Below are 15790 nucleotides of genomic sequence, written 5' to 3' on the forward strand. Positions count from 1 at the left end.
TTAGCTCTCACAACACTTCAGGCAACCATCAGGGCTAGGCCTGTTAGGAGCGCGGTGTACCTGCAGGCAGGATGTGGGAGGGACAGTCCATAAGCTCAACTCTCGGAAGTGTGTATGCTTTGCAGGCAGATGTCTGCTAGACACTTTGATGGGAGCTAGGACCGAGCTACACTCTCATTGAACAAGGACGTTTGCAGTGTCTGTATTGAGATCAGATACACTTGAGGAGAATCCTGTCACTTCCACATGCTATGCGCAAAACCTCCTAGGGCGAATAACATTAGGATGCTGGGTACTATGTCTACGGGCAGTCAGGATGCGGGAGGGTCCTGCCCTGACCTCAGCTCGTAGAAGGAAGCATGCCTACAAGCCAGCTTTCAACCAGCTGCGTTCTTAGGGCACTGAGAACGTAGCAGTACTCTAAGCCAGGAGGTACCCAGAATACCACTCCACTGCAGGTGGAGACACCATCCAGGTCTGCTTATTCCACTTGCGTCTCACAAGCCTCTGACAAACGGCTGTGGTGCAGATGTTGGAAAATCTTTCTGCAGGCAGTGTGCAACTGTGAGGGACTGAGGGTGAGCTCAACTCTCCGAAGTAAGTTGCTTTGGACAAGGCGTTCAGGTAGCTTCTCTCGTATGGCACTTAGGATGTAGCACCTGGTTCGCACGGGAAAAACTAGGAAATCGCTGGAATCAGCTTGGATGCACTAGTATGTGGGCAGGGACTTTCCACTTAGCTCTCACAACACTTCAGAGACGCATCGGGAATAGGCCTGTTTGGAGTGCCAGGTACTTGAAGGCAGGATGTGGGAGGGATAGTCCATAAGCTCAACTCTCGGAAGTGTGTATGCTTTGCAGGCAGATGTCTGCTAGACACTTTGATGGGAGCTAGGACCTAGCTACACTCTCATTGAACAAGGACGTCTGCAATGTCTGTATTTTCAGATACTCTTGAGGAGAATCCTGTCACTTCCACATGCTATGCACAAAACCTCCTAGGGCGAATAACATTAGGATGCAGGGTACTATGTCTACGGGCAGTCAGGATGCGGGAGGGTCCTGCCCTGACCTCAGCTCGTAGAACGAAGCATGCCTACAAGCCAGCTTTCAACCAGCTGCGTTCTTAGGGCACTGAGAACGTAGCAGTACTCTAAGCCAGGAGGTACCCAGAATACCACTCCACTGCAGCTGGAGACACCATCCAGGTCTGCTTATTCCACTTGCATCTCACAAGCCTCCGACAAACGGCTCTGATGCAGATGTTGGAAACTCTTTCTACAGGCAGTGTGCAACTGCGAGGGACTGAGGGTGAGCTCAACTCTCCGAAGTAAGTTGCTTTTGGACAAGGCGTTCAGCTAGCTTCTCTCGTATGGCACTTAGGATGTAGCACCTGGTTCGCACGGGAAAAACTAGGAAATCGCTGGATTGAGCTCGGATGCACTAGTCTTGTTGGCCGGGACTTTCCACTTAGCTCTCACAACACTTCAGGCAACCATCAGGGCTAGGCCTGTTAGGAGCGCGGTGTACCTGCAGGCGGGATGTGGGAGGGACAGTCCATAAGCTCAACTCTCGGAAGTGTGTATGCTTTGCAGGCAGATGTCTGCTAGACACTTTGATGGGAGCTAGGACCGAGCTACACTCTCATTGAACAAGGACGTTTGCATTGTCTGTATTGAGATCAGATACACTTGAGGAGAATCCTGGCACTTCCACAAGGTTTTCACAGAACCTCTTCGGCACCTAACATAAGGATGCTGGGACCTACGTCTACGGGCAGTCAGGATGCGGGAGGATCCTGCCCTGACGTCAGTTCGCACAAGGAAGCACGCCTACAAGCCAGCTTTCAACTAGCTGCGTTCCTCGGGCACTGAGAACGTAACAATGTTCTAAGCCAGGAGGTACCCAGAATACCACTCCACTGCAGCTGGAGACACCATCCAGGTCTGCTTATTCCACTTGCATCTCAGAAGCCTCTGACAAACGGCTCTGATGCAGATGTTGGAAACTCTTTCTACAGGCAGTGTGCAACGGCGAGGGACTGAGGGTGAGCTCAACTCTCCGAAGTAAGTTGCTTTTGGACAAGGCGTTCAGCTAGCTTCTCTCGTATGGCACTTAGGATGTAGCACCTGGTTCGCACGGGAAAAACTAGGAAATCGCTGGATTGAGCTCGGATGCACTAGTCTTGTTGGCCGGGACTTTCCACTTAGCTCTCACAACACTTCAGGCAACCATCAGGGCTAGGCCTTTTAGGAGCGCGGTGTACCTGCAGGCATGATGTGGGAGGGACAGTCCATAAGCTCAACTCTCGGAAGTGTGTATGCTTTGCAGGCAGATGTCTGCTAGACACTTTGATGGGAGCTAGGACCGAGCTACACTCTCATTGAACAAGGACGTTTGCAATGTCTGTATTTTCAGATACACTTGAGGAGAATCCTGTCACTTCCACATGCTATGCACAAAACCTCCTAGGGCGAATAACATTAGGATGCTGGGTACTATGTCTACGGGCAGTCAGGATGCGGGAGGGTCCTGCCCTGACCTCAGCTCGTAGAAGGAAGCATGCCTACAAGCCAGCTTTCAACCAGCTGCGTTCTTAGGGCACTGAGAACGTAGCAGTACTCTAAGCCAGGAGGTACCCAGAATACCACTCCACTGCAGCTGGAGACACCATCCAGGTCTGCTTATTCCACTTGCGTCTCACAAGCCTATGACAAACGGCTGTGGTGCAGATGTTGGAAACTCTTTCTGCAGGCAGTGTGCAACTGTGAGGGACTGAGGGTGAGCTCAACTCTCCGAAGTAAGTTGCTTTTGGACAAGGCGTTTAGCTAGCTTCTCTCGTATGGCACTTAGGATGTAGCACCTGGATCGCACGGGAAAAACTAGGAAATCGCTGGATTGAGCTCGGATGCACTAGTCTTGTTGGCCGGGACTTTCCACTTAGCTCTCACAATACTTCAGGCAACCATCAGGGCTAGGCCTGTTAGGAGCGCGGTGTACCTGCAGGCAGGATGTGGGAGGGACAGTCCATAAGCTCAACTCTCGGAAGTGTGTATGCTTTGCAGGCAGATGTCTGCTAGACACTTTGATGGGAGCTAGGACCGAGCTACACTCTCATTGAACAAGGACGTTTGCATTGTCTGTATTGAGATCAGATACATTTGAGGAGAATCCTGGCACTTCCACAAGGTTTTCACAGAACCTCTTCGGCACCTAACATAAGGATGCTGGGACCTACGTCTACGGGCAGTCAGGATGCGGGAGGATCCTGCCCTGACGTCAGTTCGCACAAGGAAGCACGCCTACAAGCCAGCTTCCAACTAGCTGCGTTCCTCGGGCACTGAGAACGTAACAGTGTTCTAAGCCAGGAGGTACCCAGAATACCACTCCACTGCAGCTGGAGACACCATCCAGGTCTGCTTATTCCACTTGCATCTCAGAAGCCTCTGACAAACGGCTCTGATGCAGATGTTGGAAACTCTTTCTACAGGCAGTGTGCAACTGCGAGGGACTGAGGGTGAGCTCAACTCTCCGAAGTAAGTTGCTTTTGGACAAGGCGTTCAGCTAGCTTCTCTCGTATGGCACTTAGGATGTAGCACCTGGTTCGCACGGGAAAAACTAGGAAATCGCTGGATTGAGCTCGGATGCACTAGTCTTGTTGGCCGGGACTTTCCACTTAGCTCTCACAACACTTCAGGCAACCATCAGGGCTAGGCCTGTTAGGAGCGCGGTGTACCTGCAGGCGGGATGTGGGAGGGACAGTCCATAAGCTCAACTCTCGGAAGTGTGTATGCTTTGCAGGCAGATGTCTGCTAGACACTTTGATGGGAGCTAGGACCGAGCTACACTCTCATTGAACAAGGACGTTTGCATTGTCTGTATTGAGATCAGATACACTTGAGGAGAATCCTGGCACTTCCACAAGGTTTTCACAGAACCTCTTCGGCACCTAACATAAGGATGCTGGGACCTACGTCTACGGGCAGTCAGGATGCGGGAGGATCCTGCCCTGACGTCAGTTCGCACAAGGAAGCACGCCTACAAGCCAGCTTTCAACTAGCTGCGTTCCTCGGGCACTGAGAACGTAACAGTGTTCTAAGCCAGGAGGTACCCAGAATACCACTCCACTGCAGCTGGAGACACCATCCAGGTCTGCTTATTCCACTTGCATCTCAGAAGCCTCTGACAAACGGCTCTGATGCAGATGTTGGAAACTCTTTCTACAGGCAGTGTGCAACTGCGAGGGACTGAGGGTGAGCTCAACTCTCCGAAGTAAGTTGCTTTTGGACAAGGCGTTCAGCTAGCTTCTCTCGTATGGCACTTAGGATGTAGCACCTGGTTCGCACGGGAAAAACTAGGAAATCGCTGGATTGAGCTCGGATGCACTAGTCTTGTTGGCCGGGACTTTCCACTTAGCTCTCACAACACTTCAGGCAACCATCAGGGCTAGGCCTGTTAGGAGCGCGGTGTACCTGCAGGCAGGATGTGGGAGGGACAGTCCATAAGCTCAACTCTCGGAAGTGTGTATGCTTTGCAGGCAGATGTCTGCTAGACACTTTGATGGGAGCTAGGACCGAGCTACACTCTCATTGAACAAGGACGTTTGCAATGTCTGTATTTTCAGATACACTTGAGGTGAATCCTGTCACTTCCACATGCTATGCACAAAACCTCCTAGGGCGAATAACATTAGGATGCTGGGTACTATGTCTACGGGCAGTCAGGATGCGGGAGGGTCCTGCCCTGACCTCAGCTCGTAGAAGGAAGCATGCCTACAAGCCAGCTTTCAACCAGCTGCGTTCTTAGGGCACTGAGAACGTAGCAGTACTCTAAGCCAGGAGGTACCCAGAATACCACTCCACTGCAGCTGGAGACACCATCCAGGTCTGCTTATTCCACTTGCGTCTCACAAGCCTATGACAAACGGCTGTGGTGCAGATGTTGGAAACTCTTTCTGCAGGCAGTGTGCAACTGTGAGGGACTGAGGGTGAGCTCAACTCTCCGAAGTAAGTTGCTTTTGGACAAGGCGTTTAGCTAGCTTCTCTCGTATGGCACTTAGGATGTAGCACCTGGTTCGCACGGGAAAAACTAGGAAATCGCTGGATTGAGCTCGGATGCACTAGTCTTGTTGGCCGGGACTTTCCACTTAGCTCTCACAACACTTCAGGCAACCATCAGGGCTAGGCCTGTTAGGAGCGCGGTGTACCTGCAGGCAGGATGTGGGAGGGACAGTCCATAAGCTCAACTCTCGGAAGTGTGTATGCTTTGCAGGCAGATGTCTGCTAGACACTTTGATGGGAGCTAGGACCGAGCTACACTCTCATTGAACAAGGACGTTTGCATTGTCTGTATTGAGATCAGATACATTTGAGGAGAATCCTGGCACTTCCACAAGGTTTTCACAGAACCTCTTCGGCACCTAACATAAGGATGCTGGGACCTACGTCTACGGGCAGTCAGGATGCGGGAGGATCCTGCCCTGACGTCAGTTCGCACAAGGAAGCACGCCTACAAGCCAGCTTCCAACTAGCTGCGTTCCTCGGGCACTGAGAACGTAACAGTGTTCTAAGCCAGGAGGTACCCAGAATACCACTCCACTGCAGCTGGAGACACCATCCAGGTCTGCTTATTCCACTTGCATCTCACAAGCCTCTGACAAACGGCTCTGATGCAGATGTTGGAAACTCTTTCTACAGGCAGTGTGCAACTTCGAGGGACTGAGGGTGAGCTCAACTCTCCGAAGTAAGTTGCTTTTGGACAAGGCGTTCAGCTAGCTTCTCTCGTATGGCACTTAGGATGTAGCACCTGGTTCGCACGGGTAAAACTAGGAAATCGCTGGATTGAGCTCGGATGCACTAGTCTTGTTGGCCGGGACTTTCCACTTAGCTCTCACAACACTTCAGGCAACCATCAGGGCTAGGCCTGTTAGGAGCGCGGTGTACCTGCAGGCAGGATGTGGGAGGGACAGTCCATAAGCTCAACTCTCGGAAGTGTGTATGCTTTGCAGGCAGATGTCTGCTAGACACTTTGATGGGAGCTAGGACCGAGCTACACTCTCATTGAACAAGGACGTTTGCATTGTCTGTATTGAGATCAGATACACTTGAGGAGAATCCTGGCACTTCCACAAGGTTTTCACAGAACCTCTTCGGCACCTAACATAAGTATGCTGGGACCTACGTCTACGGGCAGTCAGGATGCGGGAGGATCCTTGCCCTGACGTCAGTTCGCACAAGGAAGCAGGCCTACAAGCCAGCTTTCAACTAGCTGCGTTCCTCGGGCACTGAGAACGTAACAGTGTTCTAAGCCAGGAGGTACCCAGAATACCACTCCACTGCAGCTGGAGACACCATCCAGGTCTGCTTATTCCACTTGCATCTCACAAGCCTCTGACAAACGGCTCTGATGCAGATGTTGGAAACTCTTTCTACAGGCAGTGTGCAACTGCGAGGGACTGAGGGTGAGCTCAACTCTCCGAGGTAAGTTGCTTTTGGACAAGGCGTTCAGCTAGCTTCTCTCATATGGCACTTAGGATGTAGCACCTGGTTCGCACGGGAAAAACTAGGAAATCGCTGGATTGAGCTCGGATGCACTAGTCTTGTTGGCCGGGACTTTCCACTTAGCTCTCACAACACTTCAGGCAACCATCAGGGCTAGGCCTGTTAGGAGCGCGGTGTACCTGCAGGCAGGATGTGGGAGGGACAGTCCATAAGCTCAACTCTCGGAAGTGTGTATGCTTTGCAGGCAGATGTCTGCTAGACACTTTGATGGGAGCTAGGACCTAGCTACACTCTCATTGAACAAGGACGTCTGCAATGTCTGTATTTTCAGATACTCTTGAGGAGAATCCTGTCACTTCCACATGCTATGCACAAAACCTCCTAGGGCGAATAACATTAGGATGCTGGGTACTATGTCTACGGGCAGTCAGGATGCGGGAGGGTCCTGCCCTGACCTCAGCTCGTAGAAGGAAGCATGCCTACAAGCCAGCTTTCAACCAGCTGCGTTCTTAGGGCACTGAGAACGTAGCAGTACTCTAAGCCAGGAGGTACCCAGAATACCACTCCACTGCAGCTGGAGACACCATCCAGGTCTGCTTATTCCACTTGCATCTCACAAGCCTCTGACAAACGGCTCTGATGCAGATGTTGGAAACTCTTTCTACAGGCAGTGTGCAACTGCGAGGGACTGAGGGTGAGCTCAACTCTCCGAAGTAAGTTGCTTTTGGACAACGCGTTCAGCTAGCTTCTCTCGTATGGCACTTAGGATGTAGCACCTGGTTCGCACGGGAAAAACTAGGAAATCGCTGGATTGAGCTCGGATGCACTAGTCTTGTTGGTCGGGACTTTCCACTTAGCTCTCACAACACTTCAGGCAACCATCAGGGCTAGGCCTGTTAGGAGCGCGGTGTACCTGCAGGCGGGATGTGGGAGGGACATTCCATAAGCTCAACTCTCGGAAGTGTGTATGCTTTGCAGGCAGATGTCTGCTAGACACTTTGATGGGAGCTAGGACCGAGCTACACTCTCATTGAACAAGGACGTTTGCATTGTCTGTATTGAGATCAGATACACTTGAGGAGAATCCTGGCACTTCCACAAGGTTTTCACAGAACCTCTTCGGCACCTAACATAAGGATGCTGGGACCTACGTCTACGGGCAGTCAGGATGCGGGAGGATCCTGCCCTGACGTCAGTTCGCACAAGGAAGCACGCCTACAAGCCAGCTTTCAACTAGCTGCGTTCCTCGGGCACTGAGAACGTAACAGTGTTCTAAGCCAGTAGGTACCCAGAATACCACTCCACTGCAGCTGGAGACACCATCCAGGTCTGCTTATTCCACTTGCATCTCAGAAGCCTCTGACAAACGGCTCTGATGCAGATGTTGGAAACTCTTTCTACAGGCAGTGTGCAACTGCGAGGGACTGAGGGTGAGCTCAACTCTCCGAAGTAAGTTGCTTTTGGACAAGGCGTTCAGCTAGCTTCTCTCGTATGGCACTTAGGATGTAGCACCTGGTTCGCACGGGAAAAACTAGGAAATCGCTGGATTGAGCTCGGATGCACTAGTCTTGTTGGCCGGGACTTTCCACTTAGCTCTCACAACACTTCAGGCAACCATCAGGGCTAGGCCTGTTAGGAGCGCGGTGTACCTGCAGGCGGGATGTGGGAGGGACAGTCCATAAGCTCAACTCTCGGAAGTGTGTATGCTTTGCAGGCAGATGTCTGCTAGACACTTTGATGGGAGCTAGGACCGAGCTACACTCTCATTGAACAAGGACGTTTGCATTGTCTGTATTGAGATCAGATACACTTGAGGAGAATCCTGGCACTTCCACAAGGTTTTCACAGAACCTCTTCGGCACCTAACATAAGGATGCTGGGACCTACGTCTACGGGCAGTCAGGATGCGGGAGGATCCTGCCCTGACGTCAGTTCGCACAAGGAAGCACGCCTACAAGCCAGCTTTCAACTAGCTGCGTTCCTCGGGCACTGAGAACGTAACAGTGTTCTAAGCCAGGAGGTACCCAGAATACCACTCCACTGCAGCTGGAGACACCATCCAGGTCTGCTTATTCCACTTGCATCTCAGAAGCCTCTGACAAACGGCTCTGATGCAGATGTTGGAAACTCTTTCTACAGGCAGTGTGCAACTGCGAGGGACTGAGGGTGAGCTCAACTCTCCGAAGTAAGTTGCTTTTGGACAAGGCGTTCAGCTAGCTTCTCTCGTATGGCACTTAGGATGTAGCACCTGGTTCGCACGGGAAAAACTAGGAAATCGCTGGATTGAGCTCGGATGCACTAGTCTTGTTGGCCGGGACTTTCCACTTAGCTCTCACAACACTTCAGGCAACCATCAGGGCTAGGCCTGTTAGGAGCGCGGTGTACCTGCAGGCAGGATGTGGGAGGGACAGTCCATAAGCTCAACTCTCGGAAGTGTGTATGCTTTGCAGGCAGATGTCTGCTAGACACTTTGATGGGAGCTAGGACCGAGCTACACTCTCATTGAACAAGGACGTTTGCAATGTCTGTATTTTCAGATACACTTGAGGTGAATCCTGTCACTTCCACATGCTATGCACAAAACCTCCTAGGGCGAATAACATTAGGATGCTGGGTACTATGTCTACGGGCAGTCAGGATGCGGGAGGGTCCTGCCCTGACCTCAGCTCGTAGAAGGAAGCATGCCTACAAGCCAGCTTTCAACCAGCTGCGTTCTTAGGGCACTGAGAACGTAGCAGTACTCTAAGCCAGGAGGTACCCAGAATACCACTCCACTGCAGCTGGAGACACCATCCAGGTCTGCTTATTCCACTTGCGTCTCACAAGCCTATGACAAACGGCTGTGGTGCAGATGTTGGAAACTCTTTCTGCAGGCAGTGTGCAACTGTGAGGGACTGAGGGTGAGCTCAACTCTCCGAAGTAAGTTGCTTTTGGACAAGGCGTTTAGCTAGCTTCTCTCGTATGGCACTTAGGATGTAGCACCTGGTTCACACGGGAAAAACTAGGAAATCGCTGGATTGAGCTCGGATGCACTAGTCTTGTTGGCCGGGACTTTCCACTTAGCTCTCACAACACTTCAGGCAACCATCAGGGCTAGGCCTGTTAGGAGCGCGGTGTACCTGCAGGCAGGATGTGGGAGGGACAGTCCATAAGCTCAACTCTCGGAAGTGTGTATGCTTTGCAGGCAGATGTCTGCTAGACACTTTGATGGGAGCTAGGACCGAGCTACACTCTCATTGAACAAGGACGTTTGCATTGTCTGTATTGAGATCAGATACATTTGAGGAGAATCCTGGCACTTCCACAAGGTTTTCACAGAACCTCTTCGGCACCTAACATAAGGATGCTGGGACCTACGTCTACGGGCAGTCAGGATGCGGGAGGATCCTGCCCTGACGTCAGTTCGCACAAGGAAGCACGCCTACAAGCCAGCTTTCAACTAGCTGCGTTCCTCGGGCACTGAGAACGTAACAGTGTTCTAAGCCAGGAGGTACCCAGAATACCACTCCACTGCAGCTGGAGACACCATCCAGGTCTGCTTATTCCACTTGCATCTCACAAGCCTCTGACAAACGGCTCTGATGCAGATGTTGGAAACTCTTTCTACAGGCAGTGTGCAACTGCGAGGGACTGAGGGTGAGCTCAACTCTCCGAGGTAAGTTGCTTTTGGACAAGGCGTTCAGCTAGCTTCTCTCATATGGCACTTAGGATGTAGCACCTGGTTCGCACGGGAAAAACTAGGAAATCGCTGGATTGAGCTCGGATGCACTAGTCTTGTTGGCCGGGACTTTCCACTTAGCTCTCACAACACTTCAGGCAACCATCAGGGCTAGGCCTGTTAGGAGCGCGGTGTACCTGCAGGCAGGATGTGGGAGGGACAGTCCATAAGCTCAACTCTCGGAAGTGTGTATGCTTTGCAGGCAGATGTCTGCTAGACACTTTGATGGGAGCTAGGACCTAGCTACACTCTCATTGAACAAGGACGTCTGCAATGTCTGTATTTTCAGATACTCTTGAGGAGAATCCTGTCACTTCCACATGCTATGCACAAAACCTCCTAGGGCGAATAACATTAGGATGCTGGGTACTATGTCTACGGGCAGTCAGGATGCGGGAGGGTCCTGCCCTGACCTCAGCTCGTAGAACGAAGCATGCCTACAAGCCAGCTTTCAACCAGCTGCGTTCTTAGGGCACTGAGAACGTAGCAGTACTCTAAGCCAGGAGGTACCCAGAATACCACTCCACTGCAGCTGGAGACACCATCCAGGTCTGCTTATTCCACTTGCATCTCACAAGCCTCTGACAAACGGCTCTGATGCAGATGTTGGAAACTCTTTCTACAGGCAGTGTGCAACTGCGAGGGACTGAGGGTGAGCTCAACTCTCCGAAGTAAGTTGCTTTTGGACAACGCGTTCAGCTAGCTTCTCTCGTATGGCACTTAGGATGTAGCACCTGGTTCGCACGGGAAAAACTAGGAAATCGCTGGATTGAGCTCGGATGCACTAGTCTTGTTGGTCGGGACTTTCCACTTAGCTCTCACAACACTTCAGGCAACCATCAGGGCTAGGCCTGTTAGGAGCGCGGTGTACCTGCAGGCGGGATGTGGGAGGGACATTCCATAAGCTCAACTCTCGGAAGTGTGTATGCTTTGCAGGCAGATGTCTGCTAGACACTTTGATGGGAGCTAGGACCGAGCTACACTCTCATTGAACAAGGACGTTTGCATTGTCTGTATTGAGATCAGATACACTTGAGGAGAATCCTGGCACTTCCACAAGGTTTTCACAGAACCTCTTCGGCACCTAACATAAGGATGCTGGGACCTACGTCTACGGGCAGTCAGGATGCGGGAGGATCCTGCCCTGACGTCAGTTCGCACAAGGAAGCACGCCTACAAGCCAGCTTTCAACTAGCTGCGTTCCTCGGGCACTGAGAACGTAACAGTGTTCTAAGCCAGTAGGTACCCAGAATACCACTCCACTGCAGCTGGAGACACCATCCAGGTCTGCTTATTCCACTTGCATCTCAGAAGCCTCTGACAAACGGCTCTGATGCAGATGTTGGAAACTCTTTCTACAGGCAGTGTGCAACTGCGAGGGACTGAGGGTGAGCTCAACTCTCCGAAGTAAGTTGCTTTTGGACAAGGCGTTCAGCTAGCTTCTCTCGTATGGCACTTAGGATGTAGCACCTGGTTCGCACGGGAAAAACTAGGAAATCGCTGGATTGAGCTCGGATGCACTAGTCTTGTTGGCCGGGACTTTCCACTTAGCTCTCACAACACTTCAGGCAACCATCAGGGCTAGGCCTGTTAGGAGCGCGGTGTACCTGCAGGCGGGATGTGGGAGGGACAGTCCATAAGCTCAACTCTCGGAAGTGTGTATGCTTTGCAGGCAGATGTCTGCTAGACACTTTGATGGGAGCTAGGACCGAGCTACACTCTCATTGAACAAGGACGTTTGCATTGTCTGTATTGAGATCAGATACACTTGAGGAGAATCCTGGCACTTCCACAAGGTTTTCACAGAACCTCTTCGGCACCTAACATAAGGATGCTGGGACCTACGTCTACGGGCAGTCAGGATGCGGGAGGATCCTTGCCCTGACGTCAGTTCGCACAAGGAAGCAGGCCTACAAGCCAGCTTTCAACTAGCTGCGTTCCTCGGGCACTGAGAACGTAACAGTGTTCTAAGCCAGGAGGTACCCAGAATACCACTCCACTGCAGCTGGAGACACCATCCAGGTCTGCTTATTCCACTTGCATCTCACAAGCCTCTGACAAACGGCTCTGATGCAGAAGTTGGAAACTCTTTCTACAGGCAGTGTGCAACTGCGAGGGACTGAGGGTGAGCTCAACTCTCCGAAGTAAGTTGCTTTTGGACAAGGCGTTCAGCTAGCTTCTCTCGTATGGCACTTAGGATGTAGCACCTGGTTCGCACGGGAAAAACTAGGAAATCGCTGGATTGAGCTCGGATGCACTAGTCTTGTTGGCCGGGACTTTCCACTTAGCTCTCACAACACTTCAGGCAACCATCAGGGCTAGGCCTGTTAGGAGCGCGGTGTACCTGCAGGCAGGATGTGGGAGGGACAGTCCATAAGCTCAACTCTCGGAAGTGTGTATGCTTTGCAGGCAGATGTCTGCTAGACACTTGATGGGAGCTAGGACCGAGCTACACTCTCATTGAACAAGGACGTTTGCAGTGTCTGTATTGAGATCAGATACACTTGAGGAGAATCCTGTCACTTCCACATGCTATGCGCAAAACCTCCTAGGGCGAATAACATTAGGATGCTGGGTACTATGTCTACGGGCAGTCAGGATGCGGGAGGGTCCTGCCCTGACCTCAGCTCGTAGAACGAAGCATGCCTACAAGCCAGCTTTCAACCAGCTGCGTTCTTAGGGCACTGAGAACGTAGCAGTACTCTAAGCCAGGAGGTACCCAGAATACCACTCCACTGCAGGTGGAGACACCATCCAGGTCTGCTTATTCCACTTGCGTCTCACAAGCCTCTGACAAACGGCTGTGTTGCAGATGTTGGAAACTCTTTCTGCAGGCAGTGTGCAACTGTGAGGGACTGAGGGTGAGCTCAACTCTCCGAAGTAAGTTGCTTTGGACAAGGCGTTCAGGTAGCTTCTCTCGTATGGCACTTAGGATGTAGCACCTGGTTCGCACGGGAAAAACTAGGAAATCGCTGGAATCAGCTTGGATGCACTAGTCTTGTGGGCAGGGACTTTCCACTTAGCTCTCACAACACTTCAGGCAACCATCAGGGCTAGGCCTGTTTGGAGTGCCAGGTACTTGAAGGCAGGATGTGGGAGGGATAGTCCATAAGCTCAACTCTCGGAAGTGTGTATGCTTTGCAGGCAGATGTCTGCTAGACACTTTGATGGGAGCTAGGACCTAGCTACACTCTCATTGAACAAGGACGTCTGCAATGTCTGTATTTTCAGATACTCTTGAGGAGAATCCTGTCACTTCCACATGCTATGCACAAAACCTCCTAGGTCGAATAACATTAGGATGCTGGGTACTATGTCTACGGGCAGTCAGGATGCGGGAGGGTCCTGCCCTGACCTCAGCTCGTAGAACGAAGCATGCCTACAAGCCAGCTTTCAACCAGCTGCGTTCTTAGGGCACTGAGAACGTAGCAGTACTCTAAGCCAGGAGGTACCCAGAATACCACTCCACTGCAGCTGGAGACACCATCCAGGTCTGCTTATTCCACTTGCATCTCACAAGCCTCTGACAAACGGCTCTGATGCAGATGTTGGAAACTCTTTCTACAGGCAGTGTGCAACTGCGAGGGACTGAGGGTGAGCTCAACTCTCCGAAGTAAGTTGCTTTTGGACAAGGCGTTCAGCTAGCTTCTCTCGTATGGCACTTAGGATGTAGCACCTGGTTCGCACGGGAAAAACTAGGAAATCGCTGGATTGAGCTCGGATGCACTAGTCTTGTTGGCCGGGACTTTCCACTTAGCTCTCACAACACTTCAGGCAACCATCAGGGCTAGGCCTGTTAGGAGCGCGGTGTACCTGCAGGCGGGATGTGGGAGGGACAGTCCATAAGCTCAACTCTCGGAAGTGTGTATGCTTTGCAGGCAGATGTCTGCTAGACACTTTGATGGGAGCTAGGACCGAGCTACACTCTCATTGAACAAGGACGTTTGCATTGTCTGTATTGAGATCAGATACACTTGAGGAGAATCCTGGCACTTCCACAAGGTTTTCACAGAACCTCTTCGGCACCTAACATAAGGATGCTGGGACCTACGTCTACGGGCAGTCAGGATGCGGGAGGATCCTGCCCTGACGTCAGTTCGCACAAGGAAGCACGCCTACAAGCCAGCTTTCAACTAGCTGCGTTCCTCGGGCACTGAGAACGTAACAGTGTTCTAAGCCAGGAGGTACCCAGAATACCACTCCACTGCAGCTGGAGACACCATCCAGGTCTGCTTATTCCACTTGCATCTCACAAGCCTCTGACAAACGGCTCTGATGCAGATGTTGGAAACTCTTTCTACAGGCAGTGTGCAACTGCGAGGGACTGAGGGTGAGCTCAACTCTCCGAAGTAAGTTGCTTTTGGACAAGGCGTTCAGCTAGCTTCTCTCGTATGGCACTTAGGATGTAGCACCTGGTTCGCACGGGAAAAACTAGGAAATCGCTGGATTGAGCTCGGATGCACTAGTCTTGTTGGCCGGGACTTTCCACTTAGCTCTCACAACACTTCAGGCAACCATCAGGGCTAGGCCTGTTAGGAGCGCGGTGTACCTGCAGGCAGGATGTGGGAGGGACAGTCCATAAGCTCAACTCTCGGAAGTGTGTATGCTTTGCAGGCAGATGTCTGCTAGACACTTTGATGGGAGCTAGGACCGAGCTACACTCTCATTGAACAAGGACGTTTGCAATGTCTGTATTTTCAGATACACTTGAGGAGAATCCTGTCACTTCCACATGCTATGCGCAAAACCTCCTAGGGCGAATAACATTAGGATGCTGGGTACTATGTCTACGGGCAGTCAGGATGCGGGAGGGTCCTGCCCTGACCTCAGCTCGTAGAACGAAGCATGCCTACAAGCCAGCTTTCAACCAGCTGCGTTCTTAGGGCACTGAGAACGTAGCAGTACTCTAAGCCAGGAGGTACCCAGAATACCACTCCACTGCAGGTGGAGACACCATCCAGGTCTGCTTATTCCACTTGCGTCTCACAAGCCTCTGACAAACGGCTGTGTTGCAGATGTTGGAAACTCTTTCTGCAGGCAGTGTGCAACTGTGAGGGACTGAGGGTGAGCTCAACTCTCCGAAGTAAGTTGCTTTGGACAAGGCGTTCAGGTAGCTTCTCTCGTATGGCACTTAGGATGTAGCACCTGGTTCGCACGGGAAAAACTAGGAAATCGCTGGAATCAGCTTGGATGCACTAGTCTTGTGGGCAGGGACTTTCCACTTAGCTCTCACAACACTTCAGAGACGCATCGGGAATAGGCCTGTTTGGAGTGCCAGGTACTTGAAGGCAGGATGTGGGAGGGATAGTCCATAAGCTCAACTCTCGGAAGTGTGTATGCTTTGCAGGCAGATGTCTGCTAGACACTTTGATGGGAGCTAGGACCTAGCTACACTCTCATTGAACAAGGACGTCTGCAATGTCTGTATTTTCAGATACTCTTGAGGAGAATCCTGTCACTTCCACATGCTATGCACAAAACCTCCTAGGGCGAATAACATTAGGATGCTGGGTACTATGTCTACGGGCAGTCAGGATGCGGGAGGGTCCTGCCCTGACCTCAGCTCGTAGAAC

This window comes from Vulpes vulpes, chromosome 8, assembly GCF_048418805.1.
Source record: "Vulpes vulpes isolate BD-2025 chromosome 8, VulVul3, whole genome shotgun sequence".
Classification (NCBI taxonomy): Eukaryota; Metazoa; Chordata; class Mammalia; order Carnivora; family Canidae; genus Vulpes; species Vulpes vulpes.